We start from the raw sequence: 24,307 nt of genomic DNA on the forward strand, positions 1-24,307 counted from the left end.
TCAGTTCTTGAGCTTCGAAGGGGCAGAAAGGTGAGAAATTGTCGCTTTTTGACCATTTGTGTCCACGTGTCACTTTCAACGTACCTCTCTATAACAAGATCCAGCTGCAATATGAGTGACCGCTTTGATTTGATTTTTGGTTTCCTTGTAGGCCGCTGGCACCCGCATTCAATGACACTGAACATTTGGCACTGCTGTGAATAGTTTAGTCGCAAAGTGAAGAATCACGGGCAAAAGGCCCAAAACTTCGAGATAGGTTCTGTTCAGCTTTGAGCAGCCCTGGGCGAGTTGTTTATTGAAATGTGGCATTTTTTCTTGGTGCACTTCCGTATGTCCAGCTATACAACAAGATCAGGGTGGCGATGGTCAGTTCTTGAGCTTCGAACGGGCAGAAAGGTGAGAAATTGTCGCTTTTTGACCATTTGTGTCCACATGTCACTTTCAATGTACCTCTCTATAACAAGCCCCAGCTGCAATATGAGTGACCGCTTTGATTTGATTTTTGGTTTGCTTGTAGGCCGCTGGCACCCGCATTCAGTGACGCTTAACATTTGGCACTGCTGCGAATAGTTTAGTCACAAAGTGAAGAATCACGGGCAAAAAGGCCCAAAACTTCGAGATAGGTTCTGTTCGGCTTTGAGCAGCCCTGGGCGAGTTGTTTATTGAAATGTGGCATTTTTCTTCGTGCACTTCCCCATGTCTAGCTATACAACAAGATCAGGGTGGCGATGGTCAGTTCTTGAGCTTCGAACGGGCAGAAAGGTGAGAAATTGTCGCTTTTTGACCATTTGTGTCCACGTGTCACTTTCAACGTACCTCTCTATAACAAGACCCAGCTGCAATATGAGTGACCGCTTTGATTTGATTTTTGGTTTGCTTGTAGGCCGCTGGCACCCGCATTCAATGACACTGAATATTCTGCACTGCTGCGAATGGTTTAGTCGCAAAGTGAAGAATCACGGGCAAAAAGGCCCAAAACTTCGAGATAGGTTCTGTTCAGCTTTGAGCAGCCCTGGGCGAGTTGTTTATTGAAATGTGGCATTTTTTCTTGGTGCACTTCCCTATGTCCAGCTATACAACAAGATGAGGGTGGCGATGGTCAGTTCTTGAGCTTCGAACGGGCAAAAAGGTGAGAAATTGTCGCTTTTTGACCATTTGTGTCCACGTGTCACTTTCAACGTACCTCTCTATAACAAGACCCAGCTGCAATATGAGTGACCGATTTGATTTGATTTTTGGTTTGATTGTAGGCCGCTGGCACCCGCATTCAGTGACGCTGAACATTTGGCACTGCTGCGAATAGTTTAGTCGCAAAGTGAAGAATCACGGGCAAAAGGCCCAAAACTTCGAGAGAGGTTCTGTTCAGCTTTGAGCAGCCCTGGGCGAGTTGTTTATTGAAATGTGGCATTTTTTCTTGGTGCACTTCCGTATGTCCAGCTATACAACAAGATCAGGGTGGCGATGGTCAGTTCTTGAGCTTCGAACGGGCAGAAAGGTGAGAAATTGTCGCTTTTTGACCATTTGTGTCCACATGTCACTTTCAATGTACCTCTCTATAACAAGCCCCAGCTGCAATATGAGTGACCGCTTTGATTTGATTTTTGGTTTGCTTGTAGGCCGCTGGCACCCGCATTCAGTGACGCTTAACATTTGGCACTGCTGCGAATAGTTTAGTCACAAAGTGAAGAATCACGGGCAAAAAGGCCCAAAACTTCGAGATAGGTTCTGTTCGGCTTTGAGCAGCCCTGGGCGAGTTGTTTATTGAAATGTGGCATTTTTCTTCGTGCACTTCCCCATGTCTAGCTATACAACAAGATCAGGGTGGCGATGGTCAGTTCTTGAGCTTCGAACGGGCAGAAAGGTGAGAAATTGTCGCTTTTTGACCATTTGTGTCCACGTGTCACTTTCAACGTACCTCTCTATAACAAGACCCAGCTGCAATATGAGTGACCGCTTTGATTTGATTTTTGGTTTGCTTGTAGGCCGCTGGCACCCGCATTCAATGACACTGAATATTTTGCACTGCTGCGAATGGTTTAGTCGCAAAGTGAAGAATCACGGGCAAAAAGGCCCAAAACTTCGAGATAGGTTCTGTTCAGCTTTGAGCAGCCCTGGGCGAGTTGTTTATTGAAATGTGGCATTTTTTCTTGGTGCACTTCCCTATGTCCAGCTATACAACAAGATGAGGGTGGCGATGGTCAGTTCTTGAGCTTCGAACGGGCAAAAAGGTGAGAAATTGTCGCTTTTTGACCATTTGTGTCCACGTGTCACTTTCAACGTACCTCTCTATAACAAGACCCAGCTGCAATATGAGTGACCGATTTGATTTGATTTTTGGTTTGCTTGTAGGCCGCTGGCACCCGCATTCAGTGACGCTGAACATTTGGCACTGCTGCGAATAGTTTAGTCGCAAAGTGAAGAATCACGGGCAAAAGGCCCAAAACTTCGAGAGAGGTTCTGTTCAGCTTTGAGCAGCCCTGGGCGAGTTGTTTATTGAAATGTGGCATTTTTTCTTGGTCCACATCCCTATGTCCAGTTATACAACAAGATCAGGGTGGCGATGGTCAGTTCTTGAGCTTCGAAGGGGCAGAAAGGTGAGAAATTGTCGCTTTTTGACCATTTGTGTCCACGTGTCACTTTCAACGTACCTCTCTATAACAAGATCCAGCTGCAATATGAGTGACCGCTTTGATTTGATTTTTGGTTTCCTTGTAGGCCGCTGGCACCCGCATTCAATGACACTGAACATTTGGCACTGCTGTGAATAGTTTAGTCGCAAAGTGAAGAATCACGGGCAAAAGGCCCAAAACTTCGAGATAGGTTCTGTTCAGCTTTGAGCAGCCCTGGGCGAGTTGTTTATTGAAATGTGGCATTTTTTCTTGGTGCACATCCCTATGTCCAGCTATACAAGAAGATCAGGGTGGCGATGGTCAGTTCTTGAGCTTCGAAAGGGCAGAAAGGTGAGAAATTGTCGCTTTTTGACCATTTGTGTCCACGTGTCACTTTCAACGTACCTCTCTATAACAAGACCCAGCTGCAATATGAGTGACCGCTTTGATTTGATTTTTGGTTTGCTTGTAGGCCGCTGGCACCCGCATTCAGTGACACTGAATATTTGGCACTGCTGCGAATAGTTTAGTCGCAAAGTGAAGAATCACGGGCAAAAGGCCCAAAACTTCGAGATAGGTTCTGTTCAGCTTTGAGCAGCCCTGGGCGAGTTGTTTATTGAAATGTGGCATTTTTTCTTGGTGCACTTCCGTATGTCCAGCTATACAACAAGATCAGGGTGGCGATGGTCAGTTCTTGAGCTTCGAACGGGCAGAAAGGTGAGAAATTGTCGCGTTTTGACCATTTGTGTCCACGTGTCACTTTCAACGTACCTCTCTATAACAAGACCCAGCTGCAATATGAGTGACCGATTTGATTTGATTTTTGGTTTTCTTTTAGGCCGCTGGCACCCGCATTCAATGACGCTGAACATTTGGCACTGCTGTGAATAGTTTAGTCGCAAAATGAAGAATCACGGGGAAAAGGCCCAAAACTTCGAGATAGGTTCTGTTCAGCTTTGAGCAGTCCTGGGCTAGTTGTTTATTGAAATGTGGCATTTATTCTTGGTGCACTTCCCTATGTCCAGCTATACAACAAGATCAGGGTGGCGATGGTCAGTTCTTGAGCTTCGAACGGGCAGAAAGGTGAGAAATTGTCGCGTTTTGACCATTTGTGTCCACGTGTCACTTTCAACGTACCTCTCTATAACAAGACCCAGCTGCAATATGAGTGACCGCTTTGATTTGATTTTTGGTTTGCTTGTAGACCGCAGGCACCCGCATTCAATGACACTGAATATTTTGCACTGCTGCGAATAGTTTAGTCGCAAAGTGAAGAATCACGGGCAAAAAGGCCCAAAACTTCGAGATAGGTTCTGTTCAGCTTTGAGCAGCCCTGGGCGAGTTGTTTATTGAAATGTGGCATTTTTTTGGTGCACTTCCCTATGTCCAGCTATACAACAAGATCAGGGTGGCGATGGTCAGTTTTTGAGCTTCGAACGGGCAAAAAGGTGAGAAATTGTCGCTTTTTGACCATTTGTGTCCACGTGTCACTTTCAACGTACCTCTCTATAACAAGACCCAGCTGCAATATGAGTGACCGATTTGATTTGATTTTTGGTTTGCTTGTAGGCTGCTGGCACCCGCATTCAGTGACGCTGAACATTTGGCACTGCTGCGAATAGTTTAGTCGCAAAGTGAAGAATCACGGGCAAAAGGCCCAAAACTTCGAGAGAGGTTCTGTTCAGCTTTGAGCAGCCCTGGGCGAGGTGTTTATTGAAATGTCGCATTTTTTCTTGGTCCACATCCCTATGTCCAGTTATACAACAAGATCAGGGTGGCGATGGTCAGTTCTTGAACTTCGAAGGGGCAGAAAGGTGAGCAATTGTCGCTTTTTGACCATTTGTGTCCACGTGTCACTTTCAACGTACCTCTCTATAACAAGATCCAGCTGCAATATGAGTGACCGCTTTGATTTGATTTTTGGTTTCCTTGTAGGCCGCTGGCACCCGCATTCAATGACACTGAACATTTGGCACTGCTGTGAATAATTTAGTCGCAAAGTGAAGAATCACGGGCAAAAGGCCCAAAACTTCGAGATAGGTTCTGTTCAGCTTTGAGCAGCCCTGGGCGAGTTGTTTATTGAAATGTGGCATTTTTTCTTGGTGCACATCCCTATGTCCAGCTATACAAGAAGATCAGGGTGGCGATGGTCAGTTCTTGAGCTTCGAAAGGGCAGAAAGGTGAGAAATTGTCGCTTTTTGACCATTTGTGTCCACGTGTCACTTTCAACGTACCTCTCTATAACAAGACCCAGCTGCAATATGAGTGACCGCTTTGATTTGATTTTTGGTTTGCTTGTAGGCCGCTGGCACCCGCATTCAGTGACACTGAACATTTGGCACTGCTGCGAATAGTTTAGTCGCAAAGTGAAGAATCACGGGCAAAAGGCCCAAAACTTCGAGATAGGTTCTGTTCAACTTTGAGCAGCCCTGGGCGAGTTGCTTATTGAAATGTGGCATTTTTTCTTGGTGCACTTCCGTATGTCCAGCTATACAACAAGATCAGGGTGGCGATGGTCAGTTCTTGAACTTCGAACGGGCAGAAAGGTGAGAAATTGTCGCTTTTTGACCATTTGTGTCCACATGTCACTTTCAATGTACCTCTCTATAACAAGCCCCAGCTGCAATATGACTGACCGCTTTGATTTGATTTTTGGTTTGCTTGTAGGCCGCTGGCACCCGCATTCAGTGACGCTTAACATTTGGCACTGCTGCGAATAGTTTAGTCACAAAGTGAAGAATCACGGGCAAAAAGGCCCAAAACTTCGAGATAGGTTCTGTTCAGCTTTGAGCAGCCCTGGGCGAGTTGTTTATTGAAATGTGGCATTTTTTCTTGGTCCACTTCCCCATGTCTAGCTATGCAACAAGATCAGGGTGGCGATGGTCAGTTCTTGAGCTTCGAACGGGCAGAAAGGTGAGAAATTGTCGCTTTTTGACCATTTGTGTCCACGTGTCACTTTCAACGTACCTCTCTATAACAAGACCCAGCTGCAATATGAGTGACCGCTTTGATTTGCTTTTTGGTTTGCTTGTAGACCGCAGGCACCCGCATTCAATGACACTGAATATTTTGCACTGCTGCGAATAGTTTAGTCGCAAAGTGAAGAATCACGGGCAAAAAGGCCCAAAACTTCGAGATAGGTTCTGTTCAGCTTTGAGCAGCCCTGGGCGAGTTGTTTATTGAAATGTGGCATTTTTTTTGGTGCACTTCCCTATGTCCAGCTATACAACAAGATCAGGGTGGCGATGGTCAGTTTTTGAGCTTCGAACGGGCAAAAAGGTGAGAAATTGTCGCTTTTTGACCATTTGTGTCCACGTTTCACTTTCAACGTACCTCTCTATAACAAGACCCAGCTGCAATATGAGTGACCGATTTGATTTGATTTTTGGTTTGCTTGTAGGCCGCTGGCACCCGCATTCAGTGACGCTGAACATTTGGCACTGCTGCAAATAGTTTAGTCGCAAAGTGAAGAATCACGGGCAAAAGGCCCAAAACTTCGAGATAGGTTCTGTTCAGCTTTGAGCAGCCCTGGGCGAGTTGTTTATTGAAATGTGGCATTTTTTCTTGGTCCACATCCCTATGTCCAGCTTTACAACAACATCAGGGTGACGATGGGAAGTTCTTGAGCTTCGAACGGGCAGAAAGGTGAGAAATTGTCGCTTTTTGACCATTTGTGTCCACGTTTCACTTTCAACGTACCTCTCTATAACAAGACCCAGCTGCAATACGAGTAGGGCTGAAACGATCATGGATTTTCACCTATCGATTACTCTTTAGCTTAACGATCGAGTAATCGATTATAATCTTTAGCAAATAGTGTCAGAATTTTGTGCAAAATTTATCCTGTTTCCAAAAGCTAGGCCTTCATAATACCAAAAATCTGCATTAGTGGCAGGGAAGCTCCAAAACATGACAGTTTTGAAGTCAATTTAACCTCAGAATATGCACCATGCCCCTGGCAACTGCATACACACAGCGGAAACTGATTCGAACTTCACAAAACGAGGGTTTTCAGTACTTTTTGGACTCAAAATCTCTAACGAGTAATCTATAACGTAACGATTACTTGATTGATAAGGAATTATCGATCGATTACCGAGTAATTGGTATAATCGTTTCAGCCCTAAATACGAGTGACCGCTTTGATTTGATTTTTGGTTATCTTGTAGGCCGCTGGCACCCGCATTCAGTGACCGTGAACATTTGGCACTGCTGCGAATAGTTTAGTCGCAAAGTGAAGAATCACGGGCAAAAAGGCCCAAAACTACTTTCAACATACTTCTCTATAACAAGACCCAGCTGCAATATGAGTGACGGCTTTGATTTTATTTTTGGTTTGCTTGTAGGCCGCTGGCACCCGCATTCAGTGACGCTGAACGTTTGGCACTGCTGCGAATAGTTTAGTCGCAAAGTGAAGAATCACGGGCAAAAAGGCCCAAAACTTCGAGATAGGTTCTGTTCAGCTTTGAGCAGCCCTGGGCGAGTTGTTTATTGAAATGTGGCATTTTTCCTGGTGCACTTCCCTATGTCCAGCTATACAACAAGATCAGGGTGGCGATGGTCAGTTCTTGAGCTTCGAACGGGCAGAAAGGTGAGAAATTGTCGCTTTTTGACCATTTGTGTCCACGTGTCACTTTCAACGTACCTCTCTATAACAAGACCCAGCTACAATATGAGTGACGGCTTTGATTTGATTTTTGGTTTGCTTGTAGGCCGCTGGCAGCCTCATTCAGTGACGCTGAACATTTGGCACTGCTGCGAATAGTTTAGTCGCAAAGTGAAGAATCACGGGCAAAAAGGCCCAAAACTTCAAGATAGGTTCTGTTCAGCTTTGAGCAGCCCTGGGCGAGTTGTTTATTGAAATGTGGCATTTTTCTTGGTGCACTTCCCTATGTCCAGCCATACAACAAGATCAGGGTGGCGATGGTCAGTTCTTGAGCTTCGAACGGGCAGAAAGGTGAGAAATTGTCGCTTTTTGACCATTTGTGTCCACGTGTCACTTTCAACGTACCTCTCTATAACAAGACCCAGCTGCAATATGAGTGACCGCTTTGATTTGATTTTTGGTTTGCTTGTAGGCAGCTGGCACCCGCATTCAGTGACGCTGAACATTTGGCAATGCTGCGAATAGTTTAGTCGCAAAGTGAAGAATCACGGGCAAAAAGGCCCAAAACTTCGAGATAGGTTCTGTTCAGCTTTGAGCAGCCCTGGGCGAGTTGTTTATTGAAATGTGGCATTTTTTCTCGGTGCACTTCCCTATGTCCAGGTATACAACAAGATCAGGGTGGCGATGGTCAGTTCTTGAGCTTCGAACGGGCAGAAAGGTGAGAAATTGTCGCTTTTTGACCATTTGTGTCCACGCGTCACTTTCAACGTACCTCTCTATAACAAGACCCAGCAGCAATATGAGTGACCGCTTTGATTTGATTTTTGGTTTGCTTGTAGGCCGCTGGCACCCGCATTCAGTGACGCTGAACATTTGGCAATGCTGCGAATAGTTTAGTCGCAAAGTGAAGAATCACGGGCAAAAAGGCCCAAAACTTCGAGATAGGTTCTGTTCAGCTTTGAGCAGCCCTAGGCGAGTTGCTTATTGAAATGTGGCATTTTTTCTTGGTACACTTCCCTATGTCCAGAAATACAACAAGATCAGAGGGCGATGGTCAGTTCTTGAGCTTCGAACGGGCAGAAAGGTGAGAAATTGTCGCTTTTTGACACTTTGTGTCCACGTTTCACTCTCAACGTACCTCTCTATAACAAGACCCAGCTGCAATATGAGTGACCGCTTTGATTTGATTTTTGGTTTGCGTGTAGGCCGCTGGCACCCGCATTCAAAGATGCTGAACATTTGGCACTGCTGCGAATAGTTTAGTCGCAAAGTGAAGAATCACGGGCAAAAAGGCCCAAAACTTCGAGATAGGTTCTGTTCAGCTTTAAGCAGCCCTGGGCGAGTTGTTTAATGAAATGTGGCATTTTTTCTTGGTGCACTTCCCTATGTCCAGCTATCCAACAAGATCAGGGTGGCGATTGTCAGTTCTTGAGCTTCGAACAGGCAGAAAGGTGAGAAATTGTGGCTTTTTGACCATTTGTGTCCACGTGTCACTTTCAACGTACCTCTCTATAACAAGACCCAGCTGCAATATGAGTGACCGCTTTGATTTGATTTTTGGTTTGCTTGTAGGCCGCTGGCTCCCGCAATCAGTGACGCTGAACATTTGGCACTGCTGCGAATAGTTTAGTCGCAAAGTGAAGAATCACGGGCAAAAAGGCCTAAAACTTCGAGATAGGTTCTGTTCAGCTTTGAGCAGCCCTGGGCGAGTTGCTTATTGAAATGTGGCATTTTTTCTTGGTGCACTTCTCTATGTCCAGCTATACAACAAGATCAGGGTGGCGATGGTCAGTTCTTGAGCTTCGAACGGGCAGAAAGGTGAGAAATTGTCGCTTTTTGACCATTTGTGTCCACGTGTCACTTTCAACGTACCTCTCTATAACAAGACCCAGCTGCAATATGAGTGACCGCTTTGATTTGATTTTTGGTTTCCTTGTAGGCCGCTGGCACCCGCATTTCGTGACGCTGAACATTTGGCACTGCTACGAATAGTTTAGTCGCAAAGTGAAGAATCACGGGCAAAAGGCCCAAAACTTCGAGATAGGTTCTGTTCAGCTTTGAGCAACCCTGGGCGAGTTGTTTATTGAAATGTGGCATTTTTTCTTGGTGCACTTCCCTATGTCCAGCTATACAACAAGATCAGGTTGGCGATGGTCAGTTCTTGAGCTTCGAACGGGCAGAAAGGTGAGAAATTGTTGCTTTTTGACCATTTGTGAACACAAGTCACTTTCAACGTACCTCTCTATAACAAGACCCAGCAGCAATATGAGTGACCGCTTTGATTTGATTTTTGGTTTGCTTGTAGGCCGCTGGCACCCGCATTTACTGACATGGAACATTTGGCACTGCTGCGAATAGTTTAGTCGCAAAGTGAAGAATCACGGGCAAAAAGGCCCAAAACTTCGAGATAGGTTCTGTTCAGCTTTGAGCAGCCCTGGGCGAGTTGTTTATTGAAATGTGGCATTTTTTCTTGGTGCACTTCCCTATGTCCAGCTATACAACAAGATCAGGGTGGCGATGGTCAGTTCTTGAGCTTCGAACGGGCAGAAAGGTGAGAAATTGTCGCTTTTTGACCATTTGTGTCCACGTGTCACTTTCAACGTACCTCTCTATAACAAGACCCAGCTGCAATATGAGTGACCGCTTTTATTTGATTCTTGGTTTGCTTGTAGGCCGCTGGCACCCGCATTCAGTGACGCTGAACATTTGGCACTGCTACGAATAATTTAGTCGCAAAGTGAAGAATCACGGGCAAAAGGCCCAAAACTTCTAGATAGGTTCTGTTCAGCTTTGAGCAACCCTGGGCGAGTTGTTTATTGAAATATGGCATATTTTCTTGGTCCACATACCTATGTCCAGCTATACAACAAGATCAGGGTGGCGATTGTCAGTTCTTGAGCTTCGAACGGGCAGAAAGGTGAGAAATTGTGGCTTTTTGACCATTTGTGTCCACGTGTCACTTTCAACGTACCTCTCTATAACAAGACCCAGCTGCAATATGAGTGACCGCTTTGATTTGATTTTTGGTTTGCTTGTAGGCCGCTGGCACCCGCATTCAGTGACGCTGAACATTTGGCACTGCTGCGAATAGTTTAGTCGCAAAGTGAAGAATCACGGGCAAAAAGGCCCAAAACTTCGAGATAGGTTCTGTTCAGCTTTGAGCAGCCCTGGGCGAGTTGTTTATTGAAATGTGGCATTTTTTCTTGGTGCACTTCCCTATGTCCAGCTATACAACAAGATCAAGGTGGCGATGGTCAGTTCTTGAGCTTCGAACGGGCAGAAAGGTGAGAAATTGTTGCTTTTTGACCATTTGTGAACACAAGTCACTTTCAACGTACCTCTCTATAACAAGACCCAGCTGCAATATGAGTGACCGCTTTGATTTTATTTTTGGTTTGCTTGTAGGCCGCTGGCACCCGCATTTACTGACATGGAACATTTGGCACTGCTGCGAATAGTTTAGTCGCAAAGTGAAGAATCACGGGCAAAAAGGCCCAAAACTTCGAGATAGGTTCTGTTCAGCTTTGAGCAGCCCTGGGCGAGTTGTTTATTGAAATGTGGCATTTTTTCTTGGTGCACTTCCCTATGTCTAGCTATACAACAAGATCAGGGTGGCGATGGTCAGTTCTTGAGCTTCGAACGGGCAGAAAGGTGAGAAATTGTCGCTTTTTGACCATTTGTGTCCACAAGTCACTTTCAACATACTTCTCTATAACAAGACCCAGCTGCAATATGAGTGACCGCTTTGATTTTATTTTTGGTTTGCTTGTAGGCCGCTGGCACCCGCATTCAGTGACGATGAACATTTGGCACTGCTGCGAATAGTTTAGTCGCAAAGTGAAGAATCACGGGCAAAAAGGCCCAAAACTTCGAGATAGGTTCTGTTCAGCTTTGAGCAGCCCTGGGCGAGTTGTTTATTGAAATGTGGCATTTTTCTTGGTGCACTTCCCTATGTCCAGCTATACAACAAGATCAGGGTGGCGATGGTCAGTTCTTGAGCTTCGAACGGGCAGAAAGGTGAGAAATTGTCGCTTTTTGACCATTTGTGTCCACGTGTCACTTTCAACGTACCTCTCTATAACAAGACCCAGCTACAATATGAGTCACCGCTTTGATTTGATTTTTGGTTTGCTTGTAGGCCGCTGGCAGCCTCATTCAGTGACGCTGAACATTTGGCACTGCTGCGAATAGTTTAGTCGCAAAGTGAAGAATCACGGGCAAAAAGGCCCAAAACTTCAAGATAGGTTCTGTTCAGCTTTGAGCAGCCCTGGGCGAGTTGCTTATTGAAATGTGGCATTTTTCTTGGTGCACTTCCCTATGTTCAGCCATACAACAAGATCAGGGTGGCGATGGTCAGTTCTTGAGCTTCGAACGGGCAGAAAGGTGAGAAATTGTCGCTTTTTGACCATTTGTGTCCACGTGTCACTTTCAACGTACCTCTCTATAACAAGACCCAGCTGCAATATGAGTGACCGCTTTGATTTGATTTTTGGTTTGCTTGTAGGCCGCTGGCACCCGCATTCAATGATGCTGAACATTTGGCACTGCTGCGAATAGTTTAGTCGCAAAGTGAAGAATCACGGGCAAAAAGGCCCAAAACTTCGAGATAGGTTCTGTTCAGCTTTAAGCAGCCCTGGGCGAGTTGTTTAATGAAATGTGGCATTTTTTCTTGGTGCACTTCCCTATGTCCAGCTATCCAACAAGATCAGGGTGGCGATTGTCAGTTCTTGAGCTTCGAACGGGCAGAAAGGTGAGAAATTGTGGCTTTTTGACCATTTGTGTCCACGTGTCACTTTCAACGTACCTCTCTATAACAAGACCCAGCTGCAATATGAGTGACCGCTTTGATTTGATTTTTGGTTTGCTTGTAGGCCGCTGGCACCCGCATTCAGTGACGCTGAACATTTGGCACTGCTGCGAATAGTTTAGTCGCAAAGTGAAGAATCACGGGCAAAAAGGCCCAAAACTTCGAGATAGGTTCTGTTCAGCTTTGAGCAGCCCTGGGCGAGTTGTTTATTGAAATGTGGCATTTTTTCTTGGTGCACTTCCCTATGTCCAGCTATACAACAAGATCAAGGTGGCGATGGTCAGTTCTTGAGCTTCGAACGGGCAGAAAGGTGAGAAATTGTTGCTTTTTGACCATTTGTGAACACAAGTCACTTTCAACGTACCTCTCTATAACAAGACCCAGCTGCAATATGAGTGACCGCTTTGATTTTATTTTTGGTTTGCTTGTAGGCCGCTGGCACCCGCATTTACTGACATGGAACATTTGGCACTGCTGCGAATAGTTTAGTCGCAAAGTGAAGAATCACGGGCAAAAAGGCCCAAAACTTCGAGATAGGTTCTGTTCAGCTTTGAGCAGCCCTGGGCGAGTTGTTTATTGAAATGTGGCATTTTTTCTTGGTACACTTCCCTATGTCCAGAAATACAACAAGATCAGAGGGCGATGGTCAGTTCTTGAGCTTCGAACGGGCAGAAAGGTGAGAAATTGTCGCTTTTTGACACTTTGTGTCCACGTTTCACTCTCAACGTACCTCTCTATAACAAGACCCAGCTGCAATATGAGTGACCGCTTTGATTTGATTTTTGGTTTGCGTGTAGGCCGCTGGCACCCGCATTCAAAGATGCTGAACATTTGGCACTGCTGCGAATAGTCTAGTCGCAAAGTGAAGAATCACGGGCAAAAAGGCCCAAAACTTCGAGATAGGTTCTGTTCAGCTTTAAGCAGCCCTGGGCGAGTTGTTTAATGAAATGTGGCATTTTTTCTTGGTGCACTTCCCTATGTCCAGCTATCCAACAAGATCAGGGTGGCGATTGTCAGTTCTTGAGCTTCGAACAGGCAGAAAGGTGAGAAATTGTGGCTTTTTGACCATTTGTGTCCACGTGTCACTTTCAACGTACCTCTCTATAACAAGACCCAGCTGCAATATGAGTGACCGCTTTGATTTGATTTTTGGTTTGCTTGTAGGCCGCTGGCTCCCGCAATCAGTGACGCTGAACATTTGGCACTGCTGCGAATAGTTTAGTCGCAAAGTGAAGAATCACGGGCAAAAAGGCCTAAAACTTCGAGATAGGTTCTGTTCAGCTTTGAGCAGCCCTGGGCGAGTTGCTTATTGAAATGTGGCATTTTTTCTTGGTGCACTTCTCTATGTCCAGCTATACAACAAGATCAGGGTGGCGATGGTCAGTTCTTGAGCTTCGAACGGGCAGAAAGGTGAGAAATTGTCGCTTTTTGACCATTTGTGTCCACGTGTCACTTTCAACGTACCTCTCTATAACAAGACCCAGCTGCAATATGAGTGACCGCTTTGATTTGATTTTTGGTTTCCTTGTAGGCCGCTGGCACCCGCATTTCGTGACGCTGAACATTTGGCACTGCTACGAATAGTTTAGTCGCAAAGTGAAGAATCACGGGCAAAAGGCCCAAAACTTCGAGATAGGTTCTGTTCAGCTTTGAGCAACCCTGGGCGAGTTGTTTATTGAAATGTGGCATTTTTTCTTGGTGCACTTCCCTATGTCCAGCTATACAACAAGATCAGGTTGGCGATGGTCAGTTCTTGAGCTTCGAACGGGCAGAAAGGTGAGAAATTGTTGCTTTTTGACCATTTGTGAACACAAGTCACTTTCAACGTACCTCTCTGTAACAAGACCCAGCAGCAATATGAGTGACCGCTTTGATTTGATTTTTGGTTTGCTTGTAGGCCGCTGGCTCCCGCATTTACTGACATGGAACATTTGGCACTGCTGCGAATAGTTTAGTCGCAAAGTGAAGAATCACGGGCAAAAAGGCCCAAAACTTCGAGATAGGTTCTGTTCAGCTTTGAGCAGCCCTGGGCGAGTTGTTTATTGAAATGTGGCATTTTTTCTTGGTGCACTTCCCTATGTCCAGCTATACAACAAGATCAGGGTGGCGATGGTCAGTTCTTGAGCTTCGAACGGGCAGAAAGGTGAGAAATTGTCGCTTTTTGACCATTTGTGTCCACGTGTCACTTTCAACGTACCTCTCTATAACAAGACCCAGCTGCAATATGAGTGACCGCTTTTATTTGATTCTTGGTTTGCTTGTAGGCCGCTGGCACCCGCATTCAGTGACGCTGAACATTTGGCACTGCTACGAATAATTTAGTCGCAAAGTGAAGAATCACGGGCAAAAGGCCCAAAACTTCTAGATAGGTTCTGTTCAGCTTTGAGCAACCCTGGGCGAGTTGTTTATTGAAATATGGCATATTTTCTTGGTCCACATACCTATGTCCAGCTATACAACAAGATCAGGGTGGCGATTGTCAGTTCTTGAACTTCGAACGGGCAGAAAGGTGAAAAATGTCGCTTTTTGACCATTTGTGTCCACGTGTCACTTTCAACGTACCTCTCTATAACAAGACCCAGCTGCAATATGAGTGACCGCTTTGATTTGATTTTTGGTTTGGTTGTAGGCCGCTGGCACCCGCATTCCGTGACGCTGAACATTTGGCACTGCTACGAATAGTTTAGTCGCAAAGTGAAGAATCACGGGCAAAAGGCCCAAAACTTCGAGATAGGTTCTGTTCAGCTTTGAGCAGCCCTGGGCGAGTTGTTTATTGAAATGTGGCATTTTTTCTTGGTGCACATCCCTATGTCCAGCTATACAACAAGATCAGGGTGGCGATGGTCAGTTCTTGAGCTTCGAACGGGCAGAAAGGTGAGAAATTGTTGCTTTTTGACCATTTGTGAACACAAGTCACTTTCAACGTACCTCTCTATAACAAGACCCAGCTGCAATATGAGTGACCGCTTTGATTTGATTTTTGGTTTGCTTGTAGGCCGCTGGCACCCGCATTTACTGACATGGAACATTTGGCACTGCTGCGAATAGTTTAGTCGCAAAGTGAAGAATCACGGGCAAAAAGGCCCAAAACTTCGAGATAGGTTCTGTTCAGCTTTGAGCAGCCCTGGGCGAGTTGTTTTTTGAAATGTGGCATTTTTTCTTGGTGCACTTCCCTATGTCTAGCTATACAACAAGATCAGGGTGGCGATGGTCAGTTCTTGAGCTTCGAACGGGCAGAAAGGTGAGAAATTGTCGCTTTTTGACCATTTGTGTCCACAAGTCACTTTCAACATACTTCTCTATAACAAGACCCAGCTGCAATATGAGTGACCGCTTTGATTTTATTTTTGGTTTGCTTGTAGGCGGCTGGCACCCGCATTCAGTGACGCTGAACATTTGGCACTGCTGCGAATAGTTTAGTCGCAAAGTGAAGAATCACGGGCAAAAAGGCCCAAAACTTCGAGATAGGTTCTGTTCAGCTTTGAGCAGCCCTGGGCGAGTTGTTTATTGAAATGTGGCATTTTTTCTTGGTGCACTTCCCTATGTCCAGCTATACAACAAGATCAGGGTGGCGATGGTCAGTTCTTGAGCTTCGAACGGGCAGAAAGGTGAGAAATTGTCGCTTTTTGACCATTTGTGTCCACGTGTCACTTTCAACGTACCTCTCTATAACAAGACCCAGCTGCAATATGAGTGACCGCTTTGATTTGATACTTGGTTTGCTTGTAGGCCGCTGGCAGCCGCATTCAGTGACGCTGAACATTTGGCACTGCTGCGAATAGTTTAGTCGCAAAGTGAAGAATCACGGGCAAAAAGGCCCAAAACTTCGAGATAGGTTCTGTTCAGCTTTGAGCAGCCCTGGGCGAGTTGCTTATTGAAATGTGGCATTTTTTCTTGGTGCACTTCTCTATGTCCAGCTATACAACAAGATCAGGGTGGCGATGGTCAGTTCTTGAGCTTCGAACGGGCAGAAAGGTGAGAAATTGTCGCTTTTTGACCATTTGTGTCCACGTGTCACTTTCAACGTACCTCTCTATAACAAGACCCAGCTGCAATATGAGTGACCGCTTTGATTTGATTTTTGGTTTGCTTGTAGGCCGCTGGCACCCGCATTCCGTGACGCTGAATATTTGGCACTGCTACGAATAGTTTAGTCGCAAAGTGAAGAATCACGGGCAAAAAGGCCCAAAACTTCGAGAAAGGTTCTGTTCAGCTTTGAGCAGCCCTGGGCGAGTTGTTTATTGAAATGTGGCATTTTTTCTTGGTGCACATCCCTATGTCCAGCTATACAACAAGATCAGGTTGGCGATGGTCAGTTCTTGAGCTTCGAACGGGCAGAAAGGTGAGAAATTGTTGCTTTTTGACCATTTGTGAACACAAGTCACTTTCAACGTACCTCTCTATAACAAGACCCAGCTGCAATATGAGTGACCGCTTTGATTTGATTTTTGGTTTGCTTGTAGGCCGCTGGCACCCGCATTTACTGACATGGAACATTTGGCACTGCTGCGAATAGTTTAGTCGCAAAGTGAAGAATCACGGGCAAAAAGGCCCAAAACTTCGAGATAGGTTCTGTTCAGCTTTGAGCAGCCCTGGGCGAGTTGTTTATTGAAATGTGGCATTTTTTCTTGGTGCACTTCCCTATGTCTAGCTATACAACAAGATCAGGGTGGCGATGGTCAGTTCTTGAGCTTCGAACGGGCAGAAAGGTGAGAAATTGTCGCTTTTTGACCATTTGTGTCCACAAGTCACTTTCAACATACTTCTCCATAACAAGACCCAGCTGCAATATGAGTGACCGCTTTGATTTTATTTTTGGTTTGCTTGTAGGCGGCTGGCACCCGCATTCAGTGACGCTGAACATTTGGCACTGCTGCGAATAGTTTAGTCGCAAAGTGAAGAATCACGGGCAAAAAGGCCCAAAACTTCGAGATAGGTTCTGTTCAGCTTTGAGCAGCCCTGGGCGAGTTGTTTATTGAAATGTGGCACTTTTTCTTGGTGCACTTCCCTATGTCCAGCTATACAACAAGATCAGGGTGGCGATGGTCAGTTCTTGAGCTTCGAACGGGCAGAAAGGTGAGAAATTGTCGCTTTTTGACCATTTGTGTCCACGTGTCACTTTCAACGTACCTCTCTATAACAAGACCCAGCTGCAATATGAGTGACCGCTTTGATTTGATACTTGGTTTGCTTGTAGGCCGCTGGCAGCCGCATTCAGTGACGCTGAACATTTGGCACTGCTGCGAATAGTTTAGTCGCAAAGTGAAGAATCACGGGCAAAAAGGCCCAAAACTTCGAGATAGGTTCTGTTCAGCTTTGAGCAGCCCTGGGCGAGTTGTTTATTGAAATGTGGCATTTTTTCTTGGTAAACTTCCCTACGTCCAGAAATACAACAAGATCAGGGTGGCGATGGTCAGTTCTTGGGCTTCGAACGGGCAGAAAGGTGAGAAATTGTCGCTTTTTGACCATTTGTGTCCACGTGTCACTTTCAACGTACCTCTCTATAACAAGACCCAGCTGCAATATGAGTGACCGCTTTGATTTGATTTTTGGTTTGCTTGTAGGCCGCTGGCACCCGCATTCAGTGACGCTGAACATTTGGCACTGCTGCGAATAGTTTAGTCGCAAAGTGAAGAATCACGGGCAAAAAGGCCCAAAACTTCGAGATAGGTTCTGTTCAGCTTTGAGCAGCCCTGGGCGAGTTGTTAATTGAAATGTGGCATTTTTTCTTGGTGCACTTCCCTATGTCCAGCTATACAACAAGATCAGGGTGGCGATGGTCAGTTCTTGAGCTTCGAACGGGCAGAAAGGTGAGAAATTGTCGCTTTTTGACCATTTGTGTCCACGTGTCACTTTCAACGTACCTCTCTATAACAAGACCCAGCTGCAATATGAGTGACCGCTTTGATTTGATTTTTGGTTTGCTTGTAGGCCGCTGGCACCCGCAATCAGTGACGCTGAACATTTGGCACTGCTGCGAATAGTTTAGTCGCAAAGTGAAGAATCACGGGCAAAAAGGCCCAAAACTTCGAGATAGGTTCTGTTCAGCTTTGAGCAGCCCTGGGCGAGTTGCTTATTGAAATGTGGCATTTTTTCTTGGTGCACTTCTCTATGTCCAGCTATACAACAAGATCAGGGTGGCGATGGTCAGTTCTTGAGCTTCGAACGGGCAGAAAGGTGAGAAATTGTCGCTTTTTGACCATTTGTGTCCACGTGTCACTTTCAACGTACCTCTCTATAACAAGACCCAGCTGCAATATGAGTGACCGCTTTGATTTGATTTTTGGTTTGCTTGTAGGCCGCTGGCACCCGCATTCCGTGACGCTGAATATTTGGCACTGCTACGAATAGTTTAGTCGCAAAGTGAAGAATCACGGGCAAAAGGCCCAAAACTTCGAGATAGGTTTTTTCAGCTTTGAGCAGCCCTGGGCGAGTTGTTTATTGAAATGTGGCATTTTTTCTTGGTGCACATCCCTATGTCCAGCTATACAACAAGATCAGGTTGGCGATGGTCAGTTCTTGAGCTTCGAACGGGCAGAAAGGTGAGAAATTGTTGCTTTTTGACCATTTGTGAACACAAGTCACTTTCAACGTACCTCTCTATAACAAGACCCAGCTGCAATATGAGTGACCGCTTTGATTTGATTTTTGGTTTGCTTGTAGGCCGCTGGCACCCGCATTTACTGACATGGAACATTTGGCACTGCTGCGAATAGTTTATTCGCAAAGTGAAGAATCACGGGCAAAAAGGCCCAAAACTTCGAGATAGGTTCTTTTCAGCTTTGAGCAGCCCTGGGCGAGTTGTTTATTGAAATGTGGCATTTTTTCTTGGTGCACTTCCCTATGTCTAGCTATACAACAAGATCAGGGTGGCGATGGTCAGTTCTTGAGCTTCGAACGGGCAGAAAGGTGAGAAATTGTCGCTTTTTGACCATTTGTGTCCACAAGTCACTTTCAACATACTTCTCTATAACAAGACCCAGCTGCAATATGAGTGACCGCTTTGATTTTATTTTTGGTTTGCTTGTAGGCCGCTGGCACCCGCATTCAGTTACGCTGAACATTTGGCACTGCTGCGAATAGTTTAGTCGCAAAGTGAAGAATCACGGGCAAAAAGGCCCAAAACTTCGAGATAGGTTCTGTTCAGCTTTGAGCAGCCCTGGGCGAGTTGTTTATTGAAATGTGGCATTTTTTCTTGGTAAACTTCCCTATGTCCAGAAATACAACAAGATCAGGGTGGCGATGGTCAGTTCTTGAGCTTCGAACGGGCAGAAAGGTGAGAAATTGTCGCTTTTTGACACTTTGTGTCCAAGTGTCACTTTCAACGTACCTCTCTATAACAAGACCCAGCTGCAATATGAGTGACCGATTTGATTTGATTTTTGGTTTTCTTGTAGGCCGCTGGCACCCGCATTTAATGATGCTGGACATTTGGCACTGCTGCGAATAGTTTAGTCGCAAAGTGAAGAATCACGGGCAAAAAGGCCCAAAACTTCGAGATAGGTTCTGTTCAGCTTTAAGCAGCCCTGGGCGAGTTGTTTATTGAAATGTGGCATTTTTTCTTGGTGCACATCCCTATGTCCAGCTATACAACAAGATCAGGGTGGCGATGGTCAGTTCTTGAGCTTCGAACGGGCAGAAAGGTGAGAAATTGTCGCTTTTTGACCATTTGTGTCCACGTGTCACTTTCAACGTACCTCTCTATAACAAGACCCAGCTGCAATATGAGTGACCGCTTTGATTTGATTTTTGGTTTGCTTGTAGGCCGTTGGCACCCGCATTCAGTGACGCTGAACATTTGGCACTGCTACGAATAGTTTAGTCGGAAAGTGAAGAATCACGGGCAAAAGGCCCAAAACTTCGAGATAGGTTCTGTTCAGCTTTGAGCCACCCTGGGCGAGTTGTTTATTGAAATGTGGCATATTTTCTTGGTCCACATACCTATGTCCAGCTATACAACAAGATCAGGGTGGCGATGGTCAGTTCTTGAGCTTCGAACGGGCAGAAAGGTGGGAAATTGTCGCTTTTTGACCATTTGTGTCCACGTGTCACTTTCAACGTACCTCTCTATAACAAGACCCAGCTGCAATATGAGTGACCGCTTTGATTTGATTTTTGGTTTGCTTGTAGGCCGCTGGCACCCGCAATCAGTGACGCTGAACATTTGGCACTGCTGCGAATAGTTTAGTCGCAAAGTGAAGAATCACGGGCAAAAAGGCCCAAAACTTCGAGATAGGTTCTGTTCCGCTATGAGCAGCCCTGGGCGAGTTGCTTATTGAAATGTGGCATTTTTTCTTGGTGCACTTCCTTATGTCCAGCTATACAACAAGATCAGGGTGGCGATGGTCAGTTCTTGAGCTTCGAACGGGCAGAAAGGTGAGAAATTGTCGCTTTTGACCATTTGTGTCCACGTGTCACTTTCAACGTACCTCTCTATAACAAGACCCAGCTGCAATATGAGTGACCGCTTTGATTTGATTTTTGGTTTGCTTGTAGGCCGCTGGCACCCGCATTCAGTGACGCTGAACATTTGGCACTGCTGCGAATAGTTTAGTCGCAAAGTGAAGAATCACGGGCAAAAAGGCCCAAAACTTCGAGATAGGTTCTGTTCAGCTTTGAGCAGCCCTGGGCGAGTTGTTTATTGAAATGTGGCATTTTTCTTGGTGCACTTCTCTATGTCCAGCTATACAACAAGATCGGGGTGGCGATGGTCAGTTCTTGAGCTTCGAACGGGCAGAAAGGTGAGAAATTGTCGCTTTTTGACCATTTGTGTCCACGTGTCACTTTCAACGTACCTCTCTATAACAAGACCCAAGTGCAATATGAGTGACCGCTTTGATTTGATTTTTGGTTTGGTTGTAGGCCGCTGGCACCCGCATTCCGTGATGATGAACATTTGGCACTGCTACGAATAGTTTAGTCGAAAAGTGAAGAATCACGGGCAAAAGGCCCAAAACTTCGAGATAGGTTCTGTTCAGCTTTGAGCAGCCCTGGGCGAGTTGTTTATTGAAATATGGCATTTTTTCTTAGTACACTTCCCTATGTCCAGGAATACAACAAGATCAGGGTGGCGATGGTCAGTTTTTGAGCTTCGAACGGGCAGAAAGGTGAGACATTGTCGCTTTTTGACCATTTGTGTCCATGTGTCACTTTCAACGTACCTCTCTATAACAAGACCCAGCTGCAATATGAGTGACCGATTTGATTTGATTTTTGGTTTGCTTGTAGGCCGCTGGCACCCGCAGTCAATGATGCTGAACATTTGGCACTGCTGCGAATAGTTTAGTCGCAAAGTGAAGAATCACGGGCAAAAAGGCCCAAAACTTCAAGATAGGTTCTGTTCAGCTTTGAGCAGCCCTGGGCGAGTTGTTTATTGAAATATGATATTTTTTCTTGGTAAACTTCCCTATGTCCAGAAATACAACAAGATCAGGGTGGCGATGGTCAGTTCTTGAGCTTCGAACGGGCAGAAAGGTGAGAAATTGTCGCTTTTTGACCATTTGTGTCCACGTGTCACTTTCAACGTACCTCTCTATAACAAGACCCAGCTGCAATATGAGTGACCGCTTTGATTTGATTTTTGGTTTGCTTGTAGGCCGCTGGCACCCGCATTCAATGATGCTGAACATTTGGCACTGCTGCGAATAGTTTAGTCGCAAAGTGAAGAATCACGGGCAAAAAGGCCCAAAACTTCGAGATAGGTTCTGTTCAGCTTTAAGCAGCCCTGGGCGAGTTGTTTATTGAAATGTGGCATTTTTTCTTGGTGCACTTCCCTATGGCCAGCTATACAACAAGATCAGGGTGGCGATGATCAGTTCTTGAGCTTCGAACGGGCAGAAAGGTGAGAAATTGTCGCTTTTTGACCATTTGTGTCCACGTGTCACTTTCAACGTACCTCTCTATAACAAGACCCAGCTGCAATATGAGTGACCGCTTTGATTTTATTTTTGGTTTGCTTGTAGGCCGCTGGCACCCGCATTCTGTGACGCTGAACATTTAGCACTGCTGCGAATAGTTTAGTCGCAAAGTGAAGAATCACGGGCAAAAGGCCCAAAACTTCGAGATAGGTTCTGTTCAGCTTTGAGCAACCCTGGGCGAGTTGTTTATTGAAATGTGGCATATTTTCTTGGTCCACATCCCTATGTCCAGCTATACAACAAGATCAAGGTGGCGATGGTCAGTTCTTGAGCTTCGAACGGGCAGAAAGGTGAGAAATTGTCGCTTTTTGACCATTTGTGTCCACGTGTCACTTTCAACGTACCTCTCTATAACAAGACCCAGCTGCAATATGAGTGACCGCTTTGATTTGATTTTTGGTTTGCTTGTAGGCCGCTAGCACCCGCATTCAGTGACGCTGAACATTTGGCACTGCTACAAATAGTTTAGTCGCAAAGTGAAGAATCACGGGCAAAAGGCCCAAAACTTCGAGATAGGTTCTGTTAAGCTTTGAGCAACCCTGGGCGAGTTGTTTATTGAAATGTGGCATATTTTCTTGGTCCACATCCCTATGTCCAGCTATATAACAAGATCAGGGTGGCGATGGTCAGTTCTTGAGCTTCGAACGGGCAAAAAGGTGAGAAATTGTCGCTTTTTGACCATTTGTGTCCACGTGTCACTTTCAACGTACCTCTCTATAACAAGATAAAGCTGCAATATGAGTGACCGCTTTGATTTGATTTTTGGTTTGGTTGTAGGCCGCTGGCACCCGCATTCAGTGACGCTGAACATTTGGCACTGCTGCGAATAGTTTAGTCGCAAAGTGAAGAATCACGGGCAAAAAGGCCCAAAACTTCGAGATAGGTTCTGTTCAGCTTTGAGCAGCCCTCGGCGAGTTGTTTATTGAAATGTGGCATTTTTTCTTGGTGCACTTCCCTATGTCCAGCTATCCAACAAGATCAGGGTGGCGATGGTCAGTTCTTGAGCTTCGAACGGGCAGAAAGGTGAGAAATTGTCGCTTTTTGACCATTTGTGTCCACGTGTCACTTTCAACGTACCTCTCTATAACAAGACCCAGCTGCAATATGAGTGACCGCTTTGATTTGATTTTTGGTTTGCTTGTAGGCAGCTGGCACCCGCATTCAGTTACGCTGAACATTTGGCACTGCTGCGAATAGTTTAGTCGCAAAGTGAAGAATCACGGGCAAAAAGGCCCAAAACTTCGAGATAGGTTCTGTTCAGCTTTGAGCAGCCCTGGGCGAGTTGTTTATTGAAATGTGGCATTTTTTCTCGGTGCACTTCCCTATGTCCAGTTATACACCAAAATCAGGGTGGCGATGGTCAGTTCTCGAGCTTCGAACGGGCAGAAAGGTGAGAAATTGTCGCTTTTTGACCATTTGTGTCCACGCGTCACTTTCAACGTACCTCTCTATAACAAGACCCAGCAGCAATATGAGTGACCGCTTTGATTTGATTTTTGGTTTGCTTGTAGGCCGCTGGCACCCGCATTCAGTGACGCTGAACATTTGGCAATGCTGCGAATAGTTTAGTCGCAAAGTGAAGAATCACGGGCAAAAAGGCCCAAAACTTCGAGATAGGTTCTGTTCAGCTTTGAGCAGCCCTAGGCGAGTTGCTTATTGAAATGTGGCATTTTTTCTTGGTACACTTCCCTATGTCCAGAAATACAGCAAGATCAGAGGGCGATGGTCAGTTCTTGAGCTTCGAACGGGCAGAAAGGTGAGAAATTGTCGCTTTTTGACACTTTGTGTCCACGTTTCACTCTCAACGTACCTCTCTATAACAAGACCCAGCTGCAATATGAGTGACCGCTTTGATTTGATTTTTGGTTTGCTTGTAGGCCGCTGGCACCCGCATTCAAAGATGCTGAACATTTGGCACTGCTGCGAATAGTTTAGTCGCAAAGTGAAGAATCACGGGCAAAAAGGCCCAAAACTTCGAGATAGGTTCTGTTCAGCTTTAACCCTTTACCGGTCTACCATAAGCGTACCGATACTATAGTATCGGTACGTTTGGCCCTCATTTTTTTGGGGTCTTGTTGCTAGGAGACAGCTAAAATGGCGCTCTACGCGTAGCTGAGGTCCAAGGCTTTCTGACGATGTGCAAAACAACCATGCTTACCATACAAATTTTTGCCGTATCGATCGACTGAAGTTTGTTGAAATTGGAAAAGACGACCATCCGCCATGCGCGCATTTCAAGAATGCGAGTGCATCTCTTGGGGCCGTGTTTGACAAGCGTTCTGAGAGCAGTAACATCACCAGTCCAGGCTGGATGTCCCGGGAGGTTTTGCAGTGTAGTGTGTTGAGAAAAAGAGCTCTGTTGAGTCCT

This window comes from Sycon ciliatum, chromosome 5 (genome assembly GCF_964019385.1).
Source record: "Sycon ciliatum chromosome 5, ocSycCili1.1, whole genome shotgun sequence".
NCBI classification, from domain to species: Eukaryota; Metazoa; Porifera; class Calcarea; order Leucosolenida; family Sycettidae; genus Sycon; species Sycon ciliatum.